The sequence below is a fragment of the Desmodus rotundus genome, chromosome 6 (genome assembly GCF_022682495.2).
Source record: "Desmodus rotundus isolate HL8 chromosome 6, HLdesRot8A.1, whole genome shotgun sequence".
Classification (NCBI taxonomy): Eukaryota; Metazoa; Chordata; class Mammalia; order Chiroptera; family Phyllostomidae; genus Desmodus; species Desmodus rotundus.
The window spans coordinates 80,430,797-80,449,037 of record NC_071392.1 but is presented as its reverse complement, the minus strand read 5'-3'; the positions used below and the strand labels follow the sequence as shown (position 1 = coordinate 80,449,037).

Here is an 18,241-nt window from a genome sequence, read left to right as displayed (position 1 = left end):
CATTAGGCATTTTGGCCATAAGCAACACTGAAAAGAATACACCTAAACATACGGACCACAAGTATTTTAGATGGACAATAACACTGGTAAAACGCTGAAAAAGGATGCTCTTTGAAACATTTTGGGGGATAAAATTATTTTTTTAATAAAACATAAAATCTCTAGTAATTGAGAATAATAATGAAATACAGTAGAAATTCGAGGTCTGTAATGTACACAAAACCCTGGATTTTTTGGAATAATTACTCTTTTTATGAGTAGGATGGTTCAAGAGTTAAGGGAAGTGTTTGGGTAGCAGAATGAGATGGTTGAAGAGAAATAATTTTAGCTACATGTGTGCAGATTTTTCCAGTGTAATGGCCTTAAAGCTGGAGAAGGTATAGCATACAGGATTACGGTTTGAAATGACTAAGGCTGGGAGAAGGATATTAGTCAGGAAAACACAGCAGAATGTACAGTTTCAAAGAGGGTTGCAGGAAAACATGGCAAAATAAGAGGCAGAGGCCAAGGGCAAGGGAGTTAACAATGAAGCTAAAGGCAAGTCACCAATTACGAAGAAATGATGACAGCATCCGAAGGGTGGCCATACAATAATGGGCCCGAACAGGGTCAGCATGAAACCTAGGGGAGCCTCCTTGCAAATATGATTATGCCTGTCAACCCACGACCAACCCTGATCCTTCCAACTTGGGTGAGGATCGTCCAGGGACAGCTGGGGAAAGCAGAGGAATCAATTCATATGTCACCAAGTTTTGCTTGAGTTTCTGGACAGCTAAAGCTCAGGCTCTGCACATAAGGGCCTGTTGTGGGACCTGGTTAGCAATGCAGGCAGGGAAGGTTAGCCAGACTTTACCTGTGGCAGGATGCAACAGATGCCACAGTGCCATTTGAGTCATGCAGAGCAGCAGTGATGAGAGTGATGTCTGTGACATCTGTCCTCTTAACCACACTGCTCCAGCTGCCAGCCTCTGAGTCCGCCTGTTTTCCAAGCCTGCTTCTCCACTTGCCTGCCAATTCTGTGAGTCACCAATATCCTTCTAATAAATTTATTTTTCACTTATGTTAGCCAGGGGTCCATTGCTGTCCTTTGCGTTCAACAGCCCTGACTGATAAAGTGAACATGAGGTTAGCAAGCCACTTCAGCTAGAGCCAGCCTCTGGCAGACAGAAGGACGGGGCAGAGGTCCCCAGAACCAGGTCCTAAATGGGATAACCACTAACACCGGGCTGTAAACTTGGTCTCTTCATGAAAGGCAGAGAAACAAAAAGCAGGGCATAGGTACATACGGGCCGCACTGGTCTTGGGGATTAGACAACGCTCCTTTCTTCTCATGAGGTTATCAGGGCTGTGGCAGGGTAAGTGTCTGAAGGCGCTTCTCCCCAGCAAAGGGCAGCTGGTTGGGTGCAGGAGAGGGGAGGGCAGAGAGTCACGAGGAAACTGATGAACATATCCAGAGCAAAACTGCAGACTTCAAATCCAACTGTTTAAAAGGAGCTTCATGGAAGGTGGCAAAGGGTCTGTCAATTGGAAATGCTAAGTCACCCGGCAGGCTGAGTGACTGGGATCCTAGTGCAGAGGGAGTGGAGTCCTTGCACTTCATCCATTAACAGAAAGAACTCATTTGCTTTGCTCACTGCCATAGTCTCAATGGTGCCTGGTACATTGTAGGTCCTCAATAAGTATGTGTTGAATGAATGAAATATTTGTTAAAGGTTGGACACCCACCATTAGTCAGCATTAGTCACATCAGGGCACCTCATGTAGGCAGGACGGAATGACATTTGGGTTTCAATCCAGACCTGTCTGGCTCCGGAGTCCACACTGTTAATCACTGGGCTCTATTATCTACTCCCTGGACCCCAGAAGCTGCAATTACTCACGATTCTGCTGCCTGCCAAGCCATGTGAGACGCCCACCACGACGGCTGGTGCTCACCAAGCTGTCACCTGCCCTGCTTGCCATTTCCTCCCTCACTGGGCATCGCTGTGGCAGATATACTGGAGCTGTCAAGTTGCCAAAACGCCTCGAATTCTGGGCCAGTGTGCTTTGGATGTCCTGCTTTATGAATGAGTATCAAAGGAATGATGTTTGGATAGCAATGTCACACAGACATTTGAGGGAAATCACTTTTTCAGAGTTGACTCACAGCTGACATCTCCTCCTCTCCCCAGTCCATACACCTGCACTTGGGCGCCCACGTCACACAACTGCAAGTTTAAGAGGGCGCGGATCTGAGTGAAGAAACATGACTCAGTGTCATCCCCTGGCCTCCAGTGACTAAAGCTGTGTGCCACTCTTGCATGCTGGCTTCTTCCCTAAAGGTTTGTCTCCCCGGAGATTTGGGGGGATCTTCTCTTGTAGACTTCTAGGGGCTGTCCCTCTGCCTCCCAGAGGTGGCCATCCTGTGTCTCCCTGCAGCAGACTCAAATGAGATTCTCCCAGGGATCCTTTTAAGACAAAGTTAACAGTTTCAAGCGTAATAAATTCTCTTCAACTTCCATGCAATAAAACCCACAAGATGAGAAAAAGTTTAAATCAAGTTTTTACCTTACATGAAAATATATAAAAGGCAAAATGAGAGTGGTTGAAAGCAGGTCAGCGGTTGCTTGTGGCTGAGGTTAGGGGGAGAGGATGGACGGCAAAGGGGTACGAGAAAATTTACTAGGTGAGAGCGCTGTTCTATACCCGGATCGTGGTAGGGCTTATATGACTGTCTACCTGTTGTACTCGGTTAGAGTCCTTCAGGAACAGGCCTGGAGGAAGAACTTGGGTGAAAGTAGTTATGTGGGAGATGATTGAAGAAGTAAAGGAAGTGGAAAAGTGTGGAAAGTGAGACAGCGAAGAGAGACAAGGGGAGTGTTAATGATCAGTTTAGCCCTGGCTGGTGTGGCTCAGTGGATTGAGCACCAACCTGTGAATCAAAAGGTCACCATGTCGATTCCCAGTCAGGGCACATGCCTGGGTTGAGGGCCAGGTCGCCAGTTTGGGGGTGGGCAAGAGGCAACCAATCTTTCTTGCACATCAATGTTTCTCTTCCTCCCTTCCCCTCTCTGTAAAAATAAATATATAAAATATTTTAAAAATGGGTGGTGGTTAGGGCAAGGGAGAGTAATGAGGGAAAATGGGAACAACTGTAATTGAACAATAGAAAATTAAATAAATAAATAAGAAAATATATGATCAGTTTATTGTGGCAGGAATTGGTGTTTAATCCTGTATTGGCTTGAGATATTTTCCATAATCTCTTACTGTTTCTTAGACATTTCATTTTAATTTTTTTATTTATTGATTTGAGAGATAGAGAGGAAGGGAGAAAGAGAGAAACATCAATTTGTTGTTCCACTTATTTATGCATTCATTGGTTGATTCTCATATACCTTGGCTTATCATGATGCTCTAACCAACTGATGCTCTAACCAATGCCTAGATATTTTATTTTTAAAATTACATTTAGGAATAACTTCAAAGCTAGGGTAATGTAGCCTTTCTCTTTAGAACTGGTTTCCTTTTACCAAGTACCTGCTACAGTCAAGGGCAAACTGAGTTATCTAAATGACCCACTTAAGATTTTATTTATTTACTTTCAGAGAGAGGGGAAAGGTGGTAGAAAGAGGAAAGAAACATTAATGTGTGGTTGCCTTTTGCGCAACCCCTACTGGGGACCTGGCCTGCAACCCAGGCACGTGCTCTGACTGGGAATTGAACCAGCAATTGTTTGGTTCATAGGCCTGCACTGAATCCACTGAGCCACACCAGCCAGGGACCTACTTACTTTTTAAAGTCACACATTTCAGGGTTCCAGTCAAGGGCAGAGGGCCTCCACCTTCAGATATGTTGAATTCCAACTCCCAGTGTCTCTCAAACCACTCCATTTTTCAGCTGTTCCCTTCAGATTAGCAAATGGCTTCAGGGTAAAAGGAGTAGCCCTTTATGATATTTAACAAGGAAAGGGATCTTTATCTTTGTCAGCCAAAGGACTTAGTTTTGATCATTAGCCAAAGGCAGCCTTGTCTTTCAGATGCCTTTTTTTTTTTTCATGAACAAATGCCCCTTGGACAGAAATGGCTTCATTTCATCTCTTTAAGCTGCAATTCTCTCCCAGGTCAGGGTTCCTGTATTATTATGTCTTTGATGCTTTTTAGTAAATGCTGCTGGTACTTATCCAACTTCTTTTTTAGTTGTCTTAGTGAAAGGATAAAGGATAATTAGCCCCAAGAGCCAGGATGTGGAGTGAAGAGAGATAAATCTGGATAGTCCTGGAGATTCACTCCTGTCTCTCTTCTGATACTGTGGCAGATAAGGTAATATTTCAGCAAATATTCACGCCACTCAACCTTAGGATAGGAGTCCACTTCCCAGATCTTTTGATGTTGCACTTGGCTGTGTAACTTGCTTTGACTCCTGAGATTTTTGCCAAATGTGCTGCAAGGGGAGGCTTCAAATATACTTGCATATCTGGGCTTGCCCTCCTGCATCTCTGCCGTTGCCATGGGAACTTTCCTCAGGAAGCTGCTGCCCCTTCAGCCTGTGCCCCAGAATGAACACACGTGTAAGCCCTCCTGAGCCTTAACCTGCAGAGGAGCCAAACCCAGCTGCACGTGCAGCCTGAAGCCCAGCCATCCCCAGGAGCCCAGTTCAGATACAAGGACCCCCCAGCTGACCTGCAGTTGCACGAGAGAAAATAATATTTTTTAATTTAAAATTTTTTATTTTTATTTTTATTGTTGACACTAGTACAGATGTCCCCACTTCCCCCCTTTTGCCCACCTGTGCCCAGTGCCTGCCCCCCTTCCCTCTGGCCACCACCACACTGTTGTCTGTGTCTATGTGTCACGCATACATGTTCTTTGCAAATGATCATTCTTCAAGTCACTGAATTTTGGGAGTAGTTTGTTAACACAGCACTTTTGTGGCAATCGCTAAGCATACAAGTAGCCTAGCAAGAAGCTGGCTCAGCAGATTTATCGCCATAGAAAGGAGGCTATTATCAGAATCTGATCTCCAGAAGCTTCAGTCTCCTAACAGGTCATTTCCCCAACCAGGAGGCTCTCGCTGTCACATAATTGCCTGGATACTCCCCATTTCCCATTCTCTGCAAGTAGTTAAACATCACAGGAGTATGGTCCATCACCCGGAAACTCCCCCCTTTTAGGGGGGGTATACCTAGTCTATTTGTGCCAGGCTTAAGCATGTGTCTGAGGCATAATGCCTTGCAGGATCTCCGGTAGGTTTTCCCCACTCACTCTTATTTTGCATTTACACTATGCAGTGCTAGCAGCGTGTGTGTGCTCCCACCCTCTGTGCAATCAGGGGACGGGTTGATCAGAATCATCTTGTTCTACTGAAAGCCAGAAATCGCTAAACTTAACAAGTTTAAGTTTAAAACCTATCACTGAAACTTAACAAGTCTTCTTATTTTGTGTGTTTTTTAAAATGGTTTCATGTTGGTATCGCTGATTATAGAAATGCTATCTGTTTTGTATGTCGATCTTGGAGCCAACAGCCCTGCTGAACTGTCTAGTTTTCATGGTTTGCTCATATAGTCTCTTGAATTTTCTATGGTGATGATTATGTTATGTGTATATGATGAGGTTTTCCTCTTTCTAGTTCTTACGTCTCGTTTCCTTTTTATGTCTTTTTGCACTGGTGAGAACCCCCCCCAAAGGATGATGCTAAATAGTGACTGTGATAGTAGTGAATGAATATCCTTGCCATGTTTTAAAGAAAATGCTTTTAAAATTCTAATATTAGGTGTAATGTTTGCTGTAGGTTTTTAATAGAATAAGGAACTTTTATTCCTAGTTTGTTAAATATATATTTTAATTATTAAACACTGACTTTTTATTGAAAGCTTTTTCTGCATCTATTAGACTCATCAAGGGTTGTCGGCTTGATCCCGTCTAGGGCATATGCCTGGGTTGCAGGCCAGGTCCCCAGTAGGGGGCGCTCGAGAGGCAACCACACATTGATGTTTCTCTCTCTCTCTCTCTCTCCCTTCCCCTCTCTAAAAATAAATAAATCTTTTTTAAAAAAAGGATCGTCCTATGTATTTCCTTTCTGCTTTTCCTTTCAGGACTGTCAAGTTTATTATGAAATTTAGAAGAACCAAATACTTTCATAAGAACCCCCACAAACATGGGAGAAAGGGGCTCCAGGAAAAATAGCCTAGTCTCTGAAGTTTCATTCAGGTGGGGGCCAAGGGGTGCACTGGCAGTGAGGGCACCCTCTCCTCTTGACCCCCTGTGGGCTCCAAGCCATCCTCCAAGCTCAGCAGGTATTTTGGATGTTTCTGCAGGCCACAGAAATGCAGGGCACCCCCCTGATGTGAATCCCATGCAAGCATGCCACGGCAGTCTGCACACCTCCGTCGTCCACTGGACCGAGTCCTCTCACCTTGCACACACAGAGGGTATTTCTGGCACCGCTCTCATTTGCAGCTGTTCACGTCCAGCCTCTGCCTCATCTCCCGCACCTTGTGGCTGGCTTCCTTGGAGCTCAGCACCTCCAAATTTGGCATTTAAAATGCAAGGAGTGCAGCTTGACCTCCCCGAGTCTTTGACTGTGGCCCTGCCTTGGCTGTCCACAATTTTAAAAATTTTATTGGCTTGACCCTTGTCCTTTTGAGAGGCTGCTTCTTGGTAGTAAGCCTATAGAACATGAGTCTGAATAGGAAACTAAAGGGCCGCATAGCCATCCTCTGCTGGTCTTCGCTGTGGCTAGAGGGAGGGACTGGGGTACCACCATCAGGCTGCGCATCATGAAGGAAATTTCTCATGCTGGTTCCTTCTGGGGCTCCACAGCTGCTGCTGCTGCTGCTGCTGCTGTGGATGGAGGGGGAGCCCTCAGGGCCATACTGGAGGGCTGGGCTGGGGATCCTCATCCTCCATTCCAAGCTCGGTGGGGAAGTGATGGTCCTTGACTCAAGGTGGGCTGGGGGACTGGCAGGCTTTTTGGTCTTTTGCCTTGATAACTGAATCTCACGGGCTGGGGCAAGAGAAGGGCAGGGCCTTAAAATGGTACAGCCCTTCACCTTGGTTTTCCTTGTACTCCAGATCAAAGTGCCCATCACTTTATTGTACTTTCTTGCTGTTTCTGACTCCTGGGTCTCGTCCAGCTCAGGTTCTTCATTATCTCTGTTACGTGGGGATATCTGTAAGGCCCGAGTTCCTCCTTCCAGCCCATGCTGAGCATCGTTCCTTCATTATATTTTCCATGGTTCTTTTGCTGGGGTTGAGGGTCATTAATTTTTTTTAAGTTTTTGACATTCGCCCCAGTTGCTGAGCTGCCACGATCAAGGGCTCACAACCTTCTTCTTGATCTCCCCTCACCTCCCAACTCGCCATCCCTGCTGCCCCGCCTTCTCCAGCTGCATCCTTCTGCAGGCTGTTTCCCCTGAGAAAAATGAATCATATAGAATGCCTGCTATCCAGAACCTCCACTCTTTCAGCCCCTTTGCTGATTGATGCAAGTCGGGGTGACGATGTGCTTCCTCCTGGCACTGAGAATTATATGCATATACGAATGCAACAGAGAAACGGCAGGAAGACCCTTACTACTGTCCAAAGGATGGCTGCAGATTACAATAAAAAGAAACTAGTGAAGGCATCTAAGAAGAATTTGCCTGCAATGGTACTGTTAAATATGCAGAAGTGACTCAGCTACTGGGTGACCAGAACAAGAACATATGCCAGTTCTTCGTAGAGGCTGGACTGGTTAAGGACGACCAGCTGAAGATTCACAGGTTGTAAGTGCTTTTGGCTCACTGAAGCTTAAGTGAGGATTTCCTTGCAATGAGTTTCCCTCCTTCTGGCCCTTGTCACAAGTTTAAAAACCTCACAGCTTGTGTAATGTAACCATTTGGGGTCTGCTTTTAACTCGGACTACTGTAACTCCATGCAATAAACTGAAGAGTCAAAAAAAAGTTTTTGACATTCTATAGATATGACATATGGGACGTGGCAGTGCCCACTCAGTATCTGCTGCTTCAGTTCCCACACACTGCAGGGTCCTTGTCACCATTCTACGCAGAAATACCCTCAGGCTCTATGTATCAACCCCAGGGTCATCCTGAGCTTGGCACAGGGATAGCTTTGTGGCGGCACAGAACACGCTCAGCCTGTGGCCTGTAAATTCACTACTGAGGCCAAAGTCTGCAAGTTTTGCATTCAGCTCAGCATCTAAAAGTATGTTCTCTGGCTCAGGCCCCTGTGGATGATGCCCCTCTGGTGACAGTACTGCACCGCTAACACCAGCTGCCAGGGCATGGCTCAGGCCTCCTTCCCGGTCATGCGCTGTTGTCCTCCACGTAATCGAGCAAGTCCCCTCTGCTCGCATGCTTCATAGAGAGGAGTAACGTTTCCCTGGTGGCAATCACCTCGAATAACTATAATATTTGGGTGATTCAAGTACTTTGCACAGTGGACTTCTTGAAAAAGGCTACAGGAACCCAGCTGATTAACGAGTGACAGCCACCTCTGTCCTGGCCATATTGTGTCAGGCCAACGTCACTTTGGCAAAGGTTTCCTGGCCAATAGTGTTCAGGAGCTCGTAAGGCCAATACGGGGCTCCTTGTCAGCAAAGAGAGCTGCAAGTGCACTTGACGTGGTGACTTGCTAACTACACTAACTGAAAATACTATCAATACTAAGTTTACTAACTATGCTAACAAACAATACTAACTATACTATACTATGGTAACTAATACTAACTATGGTAACTAATGCTAACTATGCTAACAGTACTAATAGACAATGCTAACTATACTCACTATGCCAATAATAAGTATACTAACTCTACTAACTATGCTAATAAACAATGCTAACTATACTAACTATACCAATACCAATTATACTAACTTTAAAAAGTCTAACGGGTATCTGAGATCTTGGTCCTTGGCACATGTTGTCAGGTTGACTCAAATAAACTCTTAATAAAGTTTTTTAGCCCTGGCTGGTGTGGCCCAGTGGACTGAGCATTGGCCTGCAGACTGAAAAGTCTCTGGTTCAATTCCCAGTCAGGCCACATGCCTGGGTTGTGGGCCAGATCCCCAGTTGGGGGTGTTTGAGAGGCAACTGGCCTATGTTTCTCTTTCACCCTCCTTTTTCCTCTCTCTAAAATAAATACATTAATTAAATCTTTAAAAAAAGTTAAAGAAAAAATCTGAAGAGGGCCCTGGTTCGCGTGGCTCAGTGGATTGAGTGATGGCCTGAGAACTGAAAGGTAGCCAGTTCGATTCCCATATGTATCTATACACACACACACATATGTACCCACACCCCTACAGACCCAGAAGTGAAACCCTTTGGTTGTAGGGTATATATTAACGGGCAATTTTGTATTCCTCTTATATGAATGCTTTTAAAAAATCAAACTGATAGGGGAACTCAAGAGTTAAAGATTTTAGCCTTAATTGATAGGCATAAGTGACTACTGCACATGGAAAGCTGTCATTCCAGGAACTGGATTGAATGTCCTTCGTAACTCCAGGAGGCCCACAAGCAATTCAGCCTTTGTGCCCCCGGGGATCTGCAAGCTTGGCCATGATATTTGAGCTGAGATCTGCAAGCATGGTGATGGTATTTGAGTTGTTCTTTGACAGATAAAGAAGTACTGGGAAAATCACCCCTGGACTGCAACTCTTATCTGATTAACCTTTTCCCCAAACCTCTTACCTATACCCTTTCTTCTCCTTATAAAAAGGTCTGCTTGAGATGAGATGTTAAGATGCTTTTTGAGGGTACATAACCCACCGTCTTTTTCAGATGGCTGGCACCTGAATAAAGTGCCCATAAAGATTCAATCCTTGGCTCTACTTAATTGGTTATAGTAGTGACAGGCAATGCAAATGCCGACTTTGCCAGTTTCAGAACCAGCAAACTACAGTCTTAGAGCCAGCTAACCATCAAGTAAATAAAGTCTTATTGGAAACAGGGCCAAGATTAGGGGGAGGGAAGTGAGACAAGGTTTTATAAACTCAGGGGCTCATCTTGTCTTTATTTTACATTTTAACATTGTGTTCATTTTTTTTGCATTAATTTTGATTGTTAAAAATGTTATATCAAAATATCACTTACCTTTTTGCTGCATCTTTTGGCGCTTGCTTAAATTTTGTGCACAAGGCAAATGCCTCCCTCACACACTGTAGTGCCAGCTTTGTCCCAGCCCCAGCCTGCCCTAGTCTAAACCACTCATTATCTCCAGGCTACACAATAGCGTCCTAACTGGTCTCTCCACCCACCTTTGATTCATTCTCCACGTGGCGGCTACCCGGATCTTTTGAAAAGGTAAATTGGTTTGTGTCACTCTTCTTCTTCAACTCTATCCAATTGTCTCGTAATCTACTTAGAATAAAATCCAAATTCCTTGCAAAACCCTGCACCTCTGAATGTTGCCTTCTTTCCTAACCTCCTCTCCTACCACTCTGCGTTTGCTTGGCCTTCACTGGCCAACTTTCCGGTCCAGGAGTGGGCTGAACTCATTCCTGTGTCAGGGCCCTGATACGGGGGCCGTTCTTGTGGGTGATCCCATCTAACCCTTCAAATTTCAGATTAATTATCTCTTTAGAGTAGATTTCCAATCCCAAGTAAATCCCTCCTGATAGTTCTATTGCTCTCTTCCTTTTCATTCCTATTACTCTGACAACATGCAGAGTTGTACTTGCTTCTTATTTTGTTTACCTGTTTTCTGTTTTCCCTTTTAAACCGTAAGATCTTTGAGAGAGCTTAGTGCATTGCTCACTACCATACACCCACTATTCAGTACTCAAATACTCACTAAATAATTAAAACTCAAAAAAAAAAAATGATGTTACGGTGGAATGAGCAGCCAGAGGGGAAATAAAGGCAAGGCCCTCACCATTACAATCTAAGAACTTAATACAGGAGGCTAAAAGCCGAAGCTCACACGTTGACCCAGGAGTCCTGAGCCAAGTCCGATAAGGCTGCCAGGCATTCCAAACAAGTGAAACTATAATAGTGTAGGAGGTGGGGGAGCCCTTGAAGGTCTGTGTGTATCATGTCCACTAACTGGGAAAAGGAAAGCCTTGAGACTGTGTGTTCATCCCAAGGCCTGGAAGGGAGAAGCGTGGAGGGGGAACTAGAGTGCCCAAAGAAAAAAACCCGCAAGACAACTTTAGTTAACTGCCTGCCTCCCGTCACATGTACAAGAACAAATAGAGTCTGGAGCAAGATAATGATTCAGACTAACAGACCCCCCACTCATACCTACATTTGGGGAGTCACGTCTCCTGGGAAGAGAAGCTGGTACCACCTTTATCCACCAATCAAAATGTAACTTCTTCACCCCTACCCCAGCAACCACATAAGTCCTCAGAATAAAGGGCTCTCTTCTCTTGGCCTCCTGGCTCTCTTGCCACATGGGGGACCCCTGGCCAGTCGGCCTCTGGCTGGAGGGGGTACCTGGCCACACCTTTTGGCCAAACTGCTCTACCCACCCTTGCTTTGCTTTCCTATTAGAACTTGGCATTAATAAGCTTTGCTTGAATGCTAGTTGGCTCACTGGCCTGTAATTCTTTACTGTGGCGGCAAGAACTGAGTTTCTCCTGTAACAATGGTAAAACTCAAGGTAAATGGACTTTTAGGGGAAAAAAGCTCCACAAAAATTCATATGTATTAAATGAATATTAATCTGGCAATAACAAAGGTCATAAAACTGATCATTTCCTTTGGCCTAGCAGGTCTACATTTGAGATTATATCTCAAGAATAACTTGAAAATTTTATTGATGAAAAGTATTGATAAATGTAGATAATTTATAAAGGTTGAAAAAATGGAAAACAACCCATAAATCTGGTTGCCCATTAACCTTCCCCTGGTTTCACTCTCCTTCTCTAGCCTAGACAAGCCCAACTACATGTTGCTCCTACAGCAGAACCCAAGCAGATAAGCATTTGAAAAAAATCAGTATGTTGGGCAAAATACTATAGCCATGATTTTTAAAAAATTTTATTTTTAGAGAGAGGGGAAGGCAGAGAGAAAGAGAGTGAGAGAAACACTGATGTGTGAGAGAAGTGTTGATCAGTTGCCTCTGGCTCATGCGCCCGGATGGGGACCAGGTCTGCAACCCAGGCTTGTGCCCTGAACAGGAATTGGACAGGTGACCTTTTGCGTTGTGGGATGATGCCCAACCAGCTGAGCCACACCAGTCAGGGCATACCGCCATGATTTCAAGTTCACCAGTCTCAAATGGGTAATCGTCATTTCCCTGAAATCTTGTTGTTTTTATGATGAAGCTGTTTTCCTACTCTCTACAGATGTTATTTCAATATTCACCATTCTTCTTTCACTAAAGGAGCTACCCTCTACAAGGCTGTTTAAGTCAGAAAATCTGAGAGCCATTCATGAGAATGTCCCCATTATCTGGTTCATCACAAGTCCTACTGTTTCAGTCTCAAAAAACAGATCTGAATTCAGCCCCTCTTTCCTATCTTCAGTGCCACCATAATTAGAACCAGAATCTGGATAACTGAAATGTTCTCTTAAGCAGTTGCTCCATTTTCATTATCTCCTACCCATTCTCCACACAGCAGAGTGATCTATTTTTAAAAATGTGTAAAATTAATTCATATACACAGTAAATCAATACAGCAATTTATAAAGAAAAGGTTATTTTCTCCCTCTACCCCTTTCCAATTGCAATCCCCCAAGGTAACCAACCACACACTAAAATTTGATGTGTACACATTCTCCCATTCTTTTTTCTGTGCTATACAGAAATGTATTCAAATACTTTTATTGGTTCATTTTATTTCTAAAAATGGGTTACATTATATACAACACATCATGTTGTTATTTACTTATTCTTTACCTAATACCATGTCATGGACATTCTTTCAGGTCAATATATTGTTATCTCCCTCTCTCTGATTGACTCATTGATTGATTGATTTTTTTTTTGTCTTACCCCTTTCTTTTTTATATAGCCATGTAATATTCCAGAGAATGAAAGCAAAAAAAAAAAAGTTAGTAATTTCCCAGGGATAAACATTCAGTAGCATGTCTTTTAAAATGTAAATTAGATCTTGCCTCTTCCATTCAGAAGCTTTCTTTTCCCCATGCAGTAAGATCTACATGTCCTACCATGGTCTGCAAGGCTTTGGAACGATCTGGCCCTTGCAAGCTCTCTTTAAATTCATCTTATACCGCTTCTGCCCTGGCTCACCATAGCCCACACTAGTTGTAAGTTTTTTTCCACTGCATGGTCCCTGTATGTTTTCTCCTCTTAACCTGAGCAGATCTTCCCTGACTATCTTCCTCTTCCTCACCAATCTAAATTAGGTTCCCCTCTTAAGTGATCTCATAACACCTTATAAGCACCTTCATAGTACTCATCACCAGTTATAATTATATATAAGAAATGACATTTATATGTCTGATTATTTCATTTCTACCTTTTTCACTAGGCACCATGCTTTATGGGTCAGTGTTTGCTACACCACCAGCACTAAGCACAATGCTTAAATTTAAAAAAACATTTATTAAGTGTAAAGATGTCCTACACTGAGGAATCACTAGGCAGCTATGTAATAGAATTTCATGTTAACTTTTAAAATCACACGAGAATTGTTATATAGATAAGTTTATATGAAATATATACACGTATATACATATAATATATGAAAACTGGTAATATAGTATAGTAAAAGGAGCATTGGCCTTAGAGGGTAGTGACTGTGACTAACTGGTTGGTGACCTACGAAATGTTCGTCTCCACCAGCAATTTTCAACTGGCGTATCTCAAGAGGCACACTGGCATACTGCAAGAATTTTTTAAATATGCAATACCTGACTACTTACTTAGTCAGGGTCACTGATCTTTCTCCTTTACATTTTCAGATAAAAAAAAAATGACAACAGCCAACACAACAATAGTCGTCCAGTGTGAATGAATCAAAATTATACCTATTTTTTTGGTCAGATTGGCAAAAAGTATAATACATTTTCTGCTGTGCCGCAGAATTTTAGTAATTAGTTTATGTGTGTCAAAAGATGAAAAAGGTTGAAAATCGAGTCTCCACCAATGAACGACTCTCAGTAGGTGTGGTATTGCCCCCTAGTGTCAGATAGTCTGGGAGGAACTGCTGGCCTTTGGAGAGCTGGGGCCACTAAGCCGGCCTTCCTGCAAAACGTGCCAGTGTCCCTCACAAAACACCTGTTCATAATGATCTGTACCTAAAACCTGACCTATTTTATATGTGAACCCAAGACTTCTTTTTATCTTTACATAATTCTAATAGGAAATGTTTTAGGAATGCATTTACAATGGACACTGAGGAGAGATTAGTGTTGTGCACCAGAGGTGGCTGAAATACCAGGTGTCAGATGGCATTTGTAGCTTTCACATTCATGGGGATTTTATTCACAAGTGCTGGCAAATGATGATCCCATTACAGTTTCTAGAACAGTCATGTCTGAGCATTTGTATATTGAAATATAAATTATTGGATTATAAATTCCTTTCTTTGTATTTTTTATACATGGTACATTATTTACAAAATCGTATATATAGATAGGTTATATTATCTATGAATTTAATTTTAAGCTAATGAAGGAGATGTTACAGAAATCTTTATTTAAAAAAGCTATGTTGGGTAAAATAAGGTTGTGAACCATTACTGACTTAGATGATGATTCATAATGGGAAAAGTTCTTATTTTGGTTTTTTTTTTATTATTTTGTTTGTATTCCACTATAAAACCGGTAATGTAACAAACACACATTTAAAAAAATACAGGGGTGGGCAAAAATAGGTCTACAGTTGTTTGTATGGAAAAAGACATACAGGTTATGATTATTACTAATAAATAATAATACAAGAATAGACTGTGTCCCCACTTACAACTGTAAACTTACTTTTGTCTGCCCCTGTACAGCTCCTATACTGTTTACACAGTTCATTACCTAAAGGTGAATAGAAATGATTTCCCAAGTTTCCTTGCTAGATAATAATTTTGATTCCATAGTTTGAAATTTATGGTAAATTGTGAATTTATTATATATTTTAAGTTTTCACCACATAACTGTTGTCTTTAGGCTTCATAGTAAAGAAACGGAAATAAAAAGAACTAATGTATTAAAAAAAGAATGAAAGCTTGTCACTACGAGATTGGGTGCACAGACTTAAATTTGTAACATCTTTACCTACTTCCTTTCCCTGTTCTTTTTTTCATCGTTTCATCATTTATGACACACTGTATATTTAAATCATATATTAAAAAAAATTTGCCTCCTTTCCCTTTCCCCTCATCCCAACACACACTAGGATACAGGAATTCCTAGAATGGAAAGAAGGAATATTGTGTTTTGCTCACCAGTATCTTTCCATGTATAGAACAGTGCGGGGCACGCAGGAGGAGCTCAGTGAGTATTTGATGTATGAATGGAATACACGCCATAAGCAAAAACGACTGCTTCGAGCGCCACTCTCACCAGAATTCTAGGAGGCAAGTGGGAGGAACCAGGACGTTGATTTCTGTGACTTGGCGCTCATAGGGATTGCGGGTGCATTCTTATATTCCTTGGGATGTACTGATGTGTGAGGACTTTGTGAACTTCGTGCGCAGGGCTGCGCAGGTTGGAAACCGAACATTAACTTGCACCAAAATCTTCACAATGCTCTCAAATTTACATAAGCAGAAACACGTTTTTGTAAGGGCATTGATCTTCCGTTCTCTTGTTCACCTGTACAGGGCAATTTAGGATATTTCTTCACTGGAGATTAATGGTGAGGAAATGAACTAACTCTCTTTTCGCAAACAGCCAATTCAGTAGCAAATCCTCACCCTAGATTAAATCCCGCGCTCCTCCTACCTTGCCAACCTGCCTCTACCCCGCCCCTTTAATAGCTATGGTAGGCGGGGCAGGGGAGAGACGTTCTTGGCTCCCCCTAAATTGGTTAAGCTTGCCCCGAGTTTTGTTATCCCATATTTGAGCAAGCCCAGAGGAAGCGTAACCAACCACTAACGAAGATCGCCGACCAAATGAGAGCGGGGCAGCACACGCGGGCAGAGAAGGAAGCAAAACACGAAGAAAGGCAGTAGTCCAGCAGGCACATGAGGTGCGCAATCCCATCAGCCCTGGCAGGGAGAACTTCAACTCCCAGCTTGCAATTGGGCAGTTACCGTCCGAGGACTACAACATCTCTCTCTTTTCTCCTCACGTTGTTGTTGTTGAGAGAGATGTTGTAGTCCTCGGACGGTAACTGCCCCAATTGCAAGCTGGGAGTTGAAGTTCTCCCTGCCAGGGCTGATGGGATTGCGCACTCATGTGCCTGCTGGATACTGCCTTTCTTCGTGTTTTGCTTCCTTCTCTGCCCGCGTGTGCTGCCCCGCTCTCATTTGGTCGGCGATCTTCGTTAGTGGTTGGTTACGCTTCCTCTGGGCTTGCTCAAATATGGGATAACAAAAACTCGGGGCAAGCTTAACCAATTTAGGGGGAGCCAAGAACGTCTCTCCCCTTGCCCCCCGCCCTACATAGCTATTAAAGGGGCGGGGGTAGAGGCAGGGTTGGCAAGGTAGGAGGAGCGCGGGATTTAATCTAGGGTGAGGATTTGCTACTGAATTGGCTGTTTGCGAAAAGAGAGTTAGTTCATTTCCTCACCATTAATCTCCAGTGAAGAAATATCCTAAATTGCCCTGTACAGGTGAACAAGAGAACGGAAGATCAATGCCCTTACAAAAACGTGTTTCTGCCTTATGTAAATTTGAGGAGCATTGTGAAGATTTTGGTGCAAGTTAATGTTCGGTTTCCAACCTGCGCAGCCATGCGCACGAAGTTTCACAAAGTCCTCACACATCAGTACATCCCAAGGAATATAAGAATGCACCCGCAATCCCTATGAGCGCCAAGTCACAGAAATCAACGTCCTGGTTCCTCCCACTTGCCTCCTAGAATTCTGGTGAGAGTGGCGCTCGAAGCAGTCGTTTTTGCTTATGGCGTGTATTCTCATTCATACATCAAATACTCACTGAGCTCCTCCTGCGTGCCCCCGCACTGTTCTATACATGGAAAGATACTGGTGAGCAAAACACAATATTCCCTTCTTTCCATTCTAGGAATTCCTGTATCCTAGTGTGTGTTGGGATGAGGGGAAAGGGAAAGGAGGCAAATTTTTTTAATATATGATTTAAATATACAGTGTGTCATAAATGATGAAACGATGAAAAAAGAACAGGGAAAGGAAGTAGGTAAAGATGTTACAAATTTAAGTCTGTGCACCCAATCTCTTAGTGACAAGCTTTCATTCTTTTTTTAATACATTAGTTCCTTTTTATTTCCGTTTCTTTACTATGAAGCCTAAAGACAACAGATTATGTGGTGAAAACTTAAAATATATCAATAAATTCACAATTTACCATAATTTTCAAACTATGGAATCAAAATTATTATCTAGCAAGGAAACCTTGGGAAATCATTTCTATTCACCTTTAGGTAATGAACTGTGTAAACAGTATAGGAGCTGTACAGGGGCAGACAAAAGTAAGTTTACAGTTGTAAGTGGGGACACAGTCTATTCTTGTATTATTATTTATTAGTAATAATATAACTGTATGTCTTTTTCCATACAAACAACTGTAGACCTATTTTTGCCCACCCCTGTATTTTTTTAAATGTGTGTTTGTTACCATTACCGGTTTTATAGTGGAATACAAACAAAATAATAAAAAAAAACCAAAATAAGAACTTTTCCCATTATGAATCATCATCTAAGTCAGTAATGGTTCACAAACCCTTATTTACCCAACATAGCTTTTTTAAAATAAAGATTTCTGTAACATCTCCTTCATTAGCTTAAAATTAAAATTCATAGATAATATAACTATCCTATATATACGATTTTGTAAATAATGTACCATGTATAAAAATACAAAAGAAAGGAATTTATAATCCAATAATTTATATTTCAATATACAAATGCTCAGACATGACTGTTCTAGAAACTGTAATGGGATCATCATTTGCCAGCACTTGTGCAATAAAATCCCCATGAATGTGAAAGCTACAAATGCCATCTGACACCTGGTATTTCAGCCACCTCTGGTGCACAACACTATCTCTCCTCAGTGTCCATTGTAAATGCATTCCTAAAACATTTCCTATTAGAATTATGTAAAGATAAAAAGAAGTCTTGGGTTCACATATAAAAATAGGTCAAGGTTTTAGGTACAGATCATTATGAACAGGTGTTTTGTGAGGGACACTGGCACGTTTTGCAGGAAGGAGAT

At 42.5% G+C, this 18,241-nt stretch overlaps 1 pseudogene; it reads left to right on the top strand.

Moving 5' to 3' along the window:
* The first annotated feature begins 7,415 nt into the window (after nucleotides 1–7,415).
* The window catches only part of LOC112299849 (eukaryotic translation initiation factor 1 pseudogene), an 18,131-nt pseudogene continuing 7,305 nt past the window's right edge, over nucleotides 7,416–18,241 (top strand).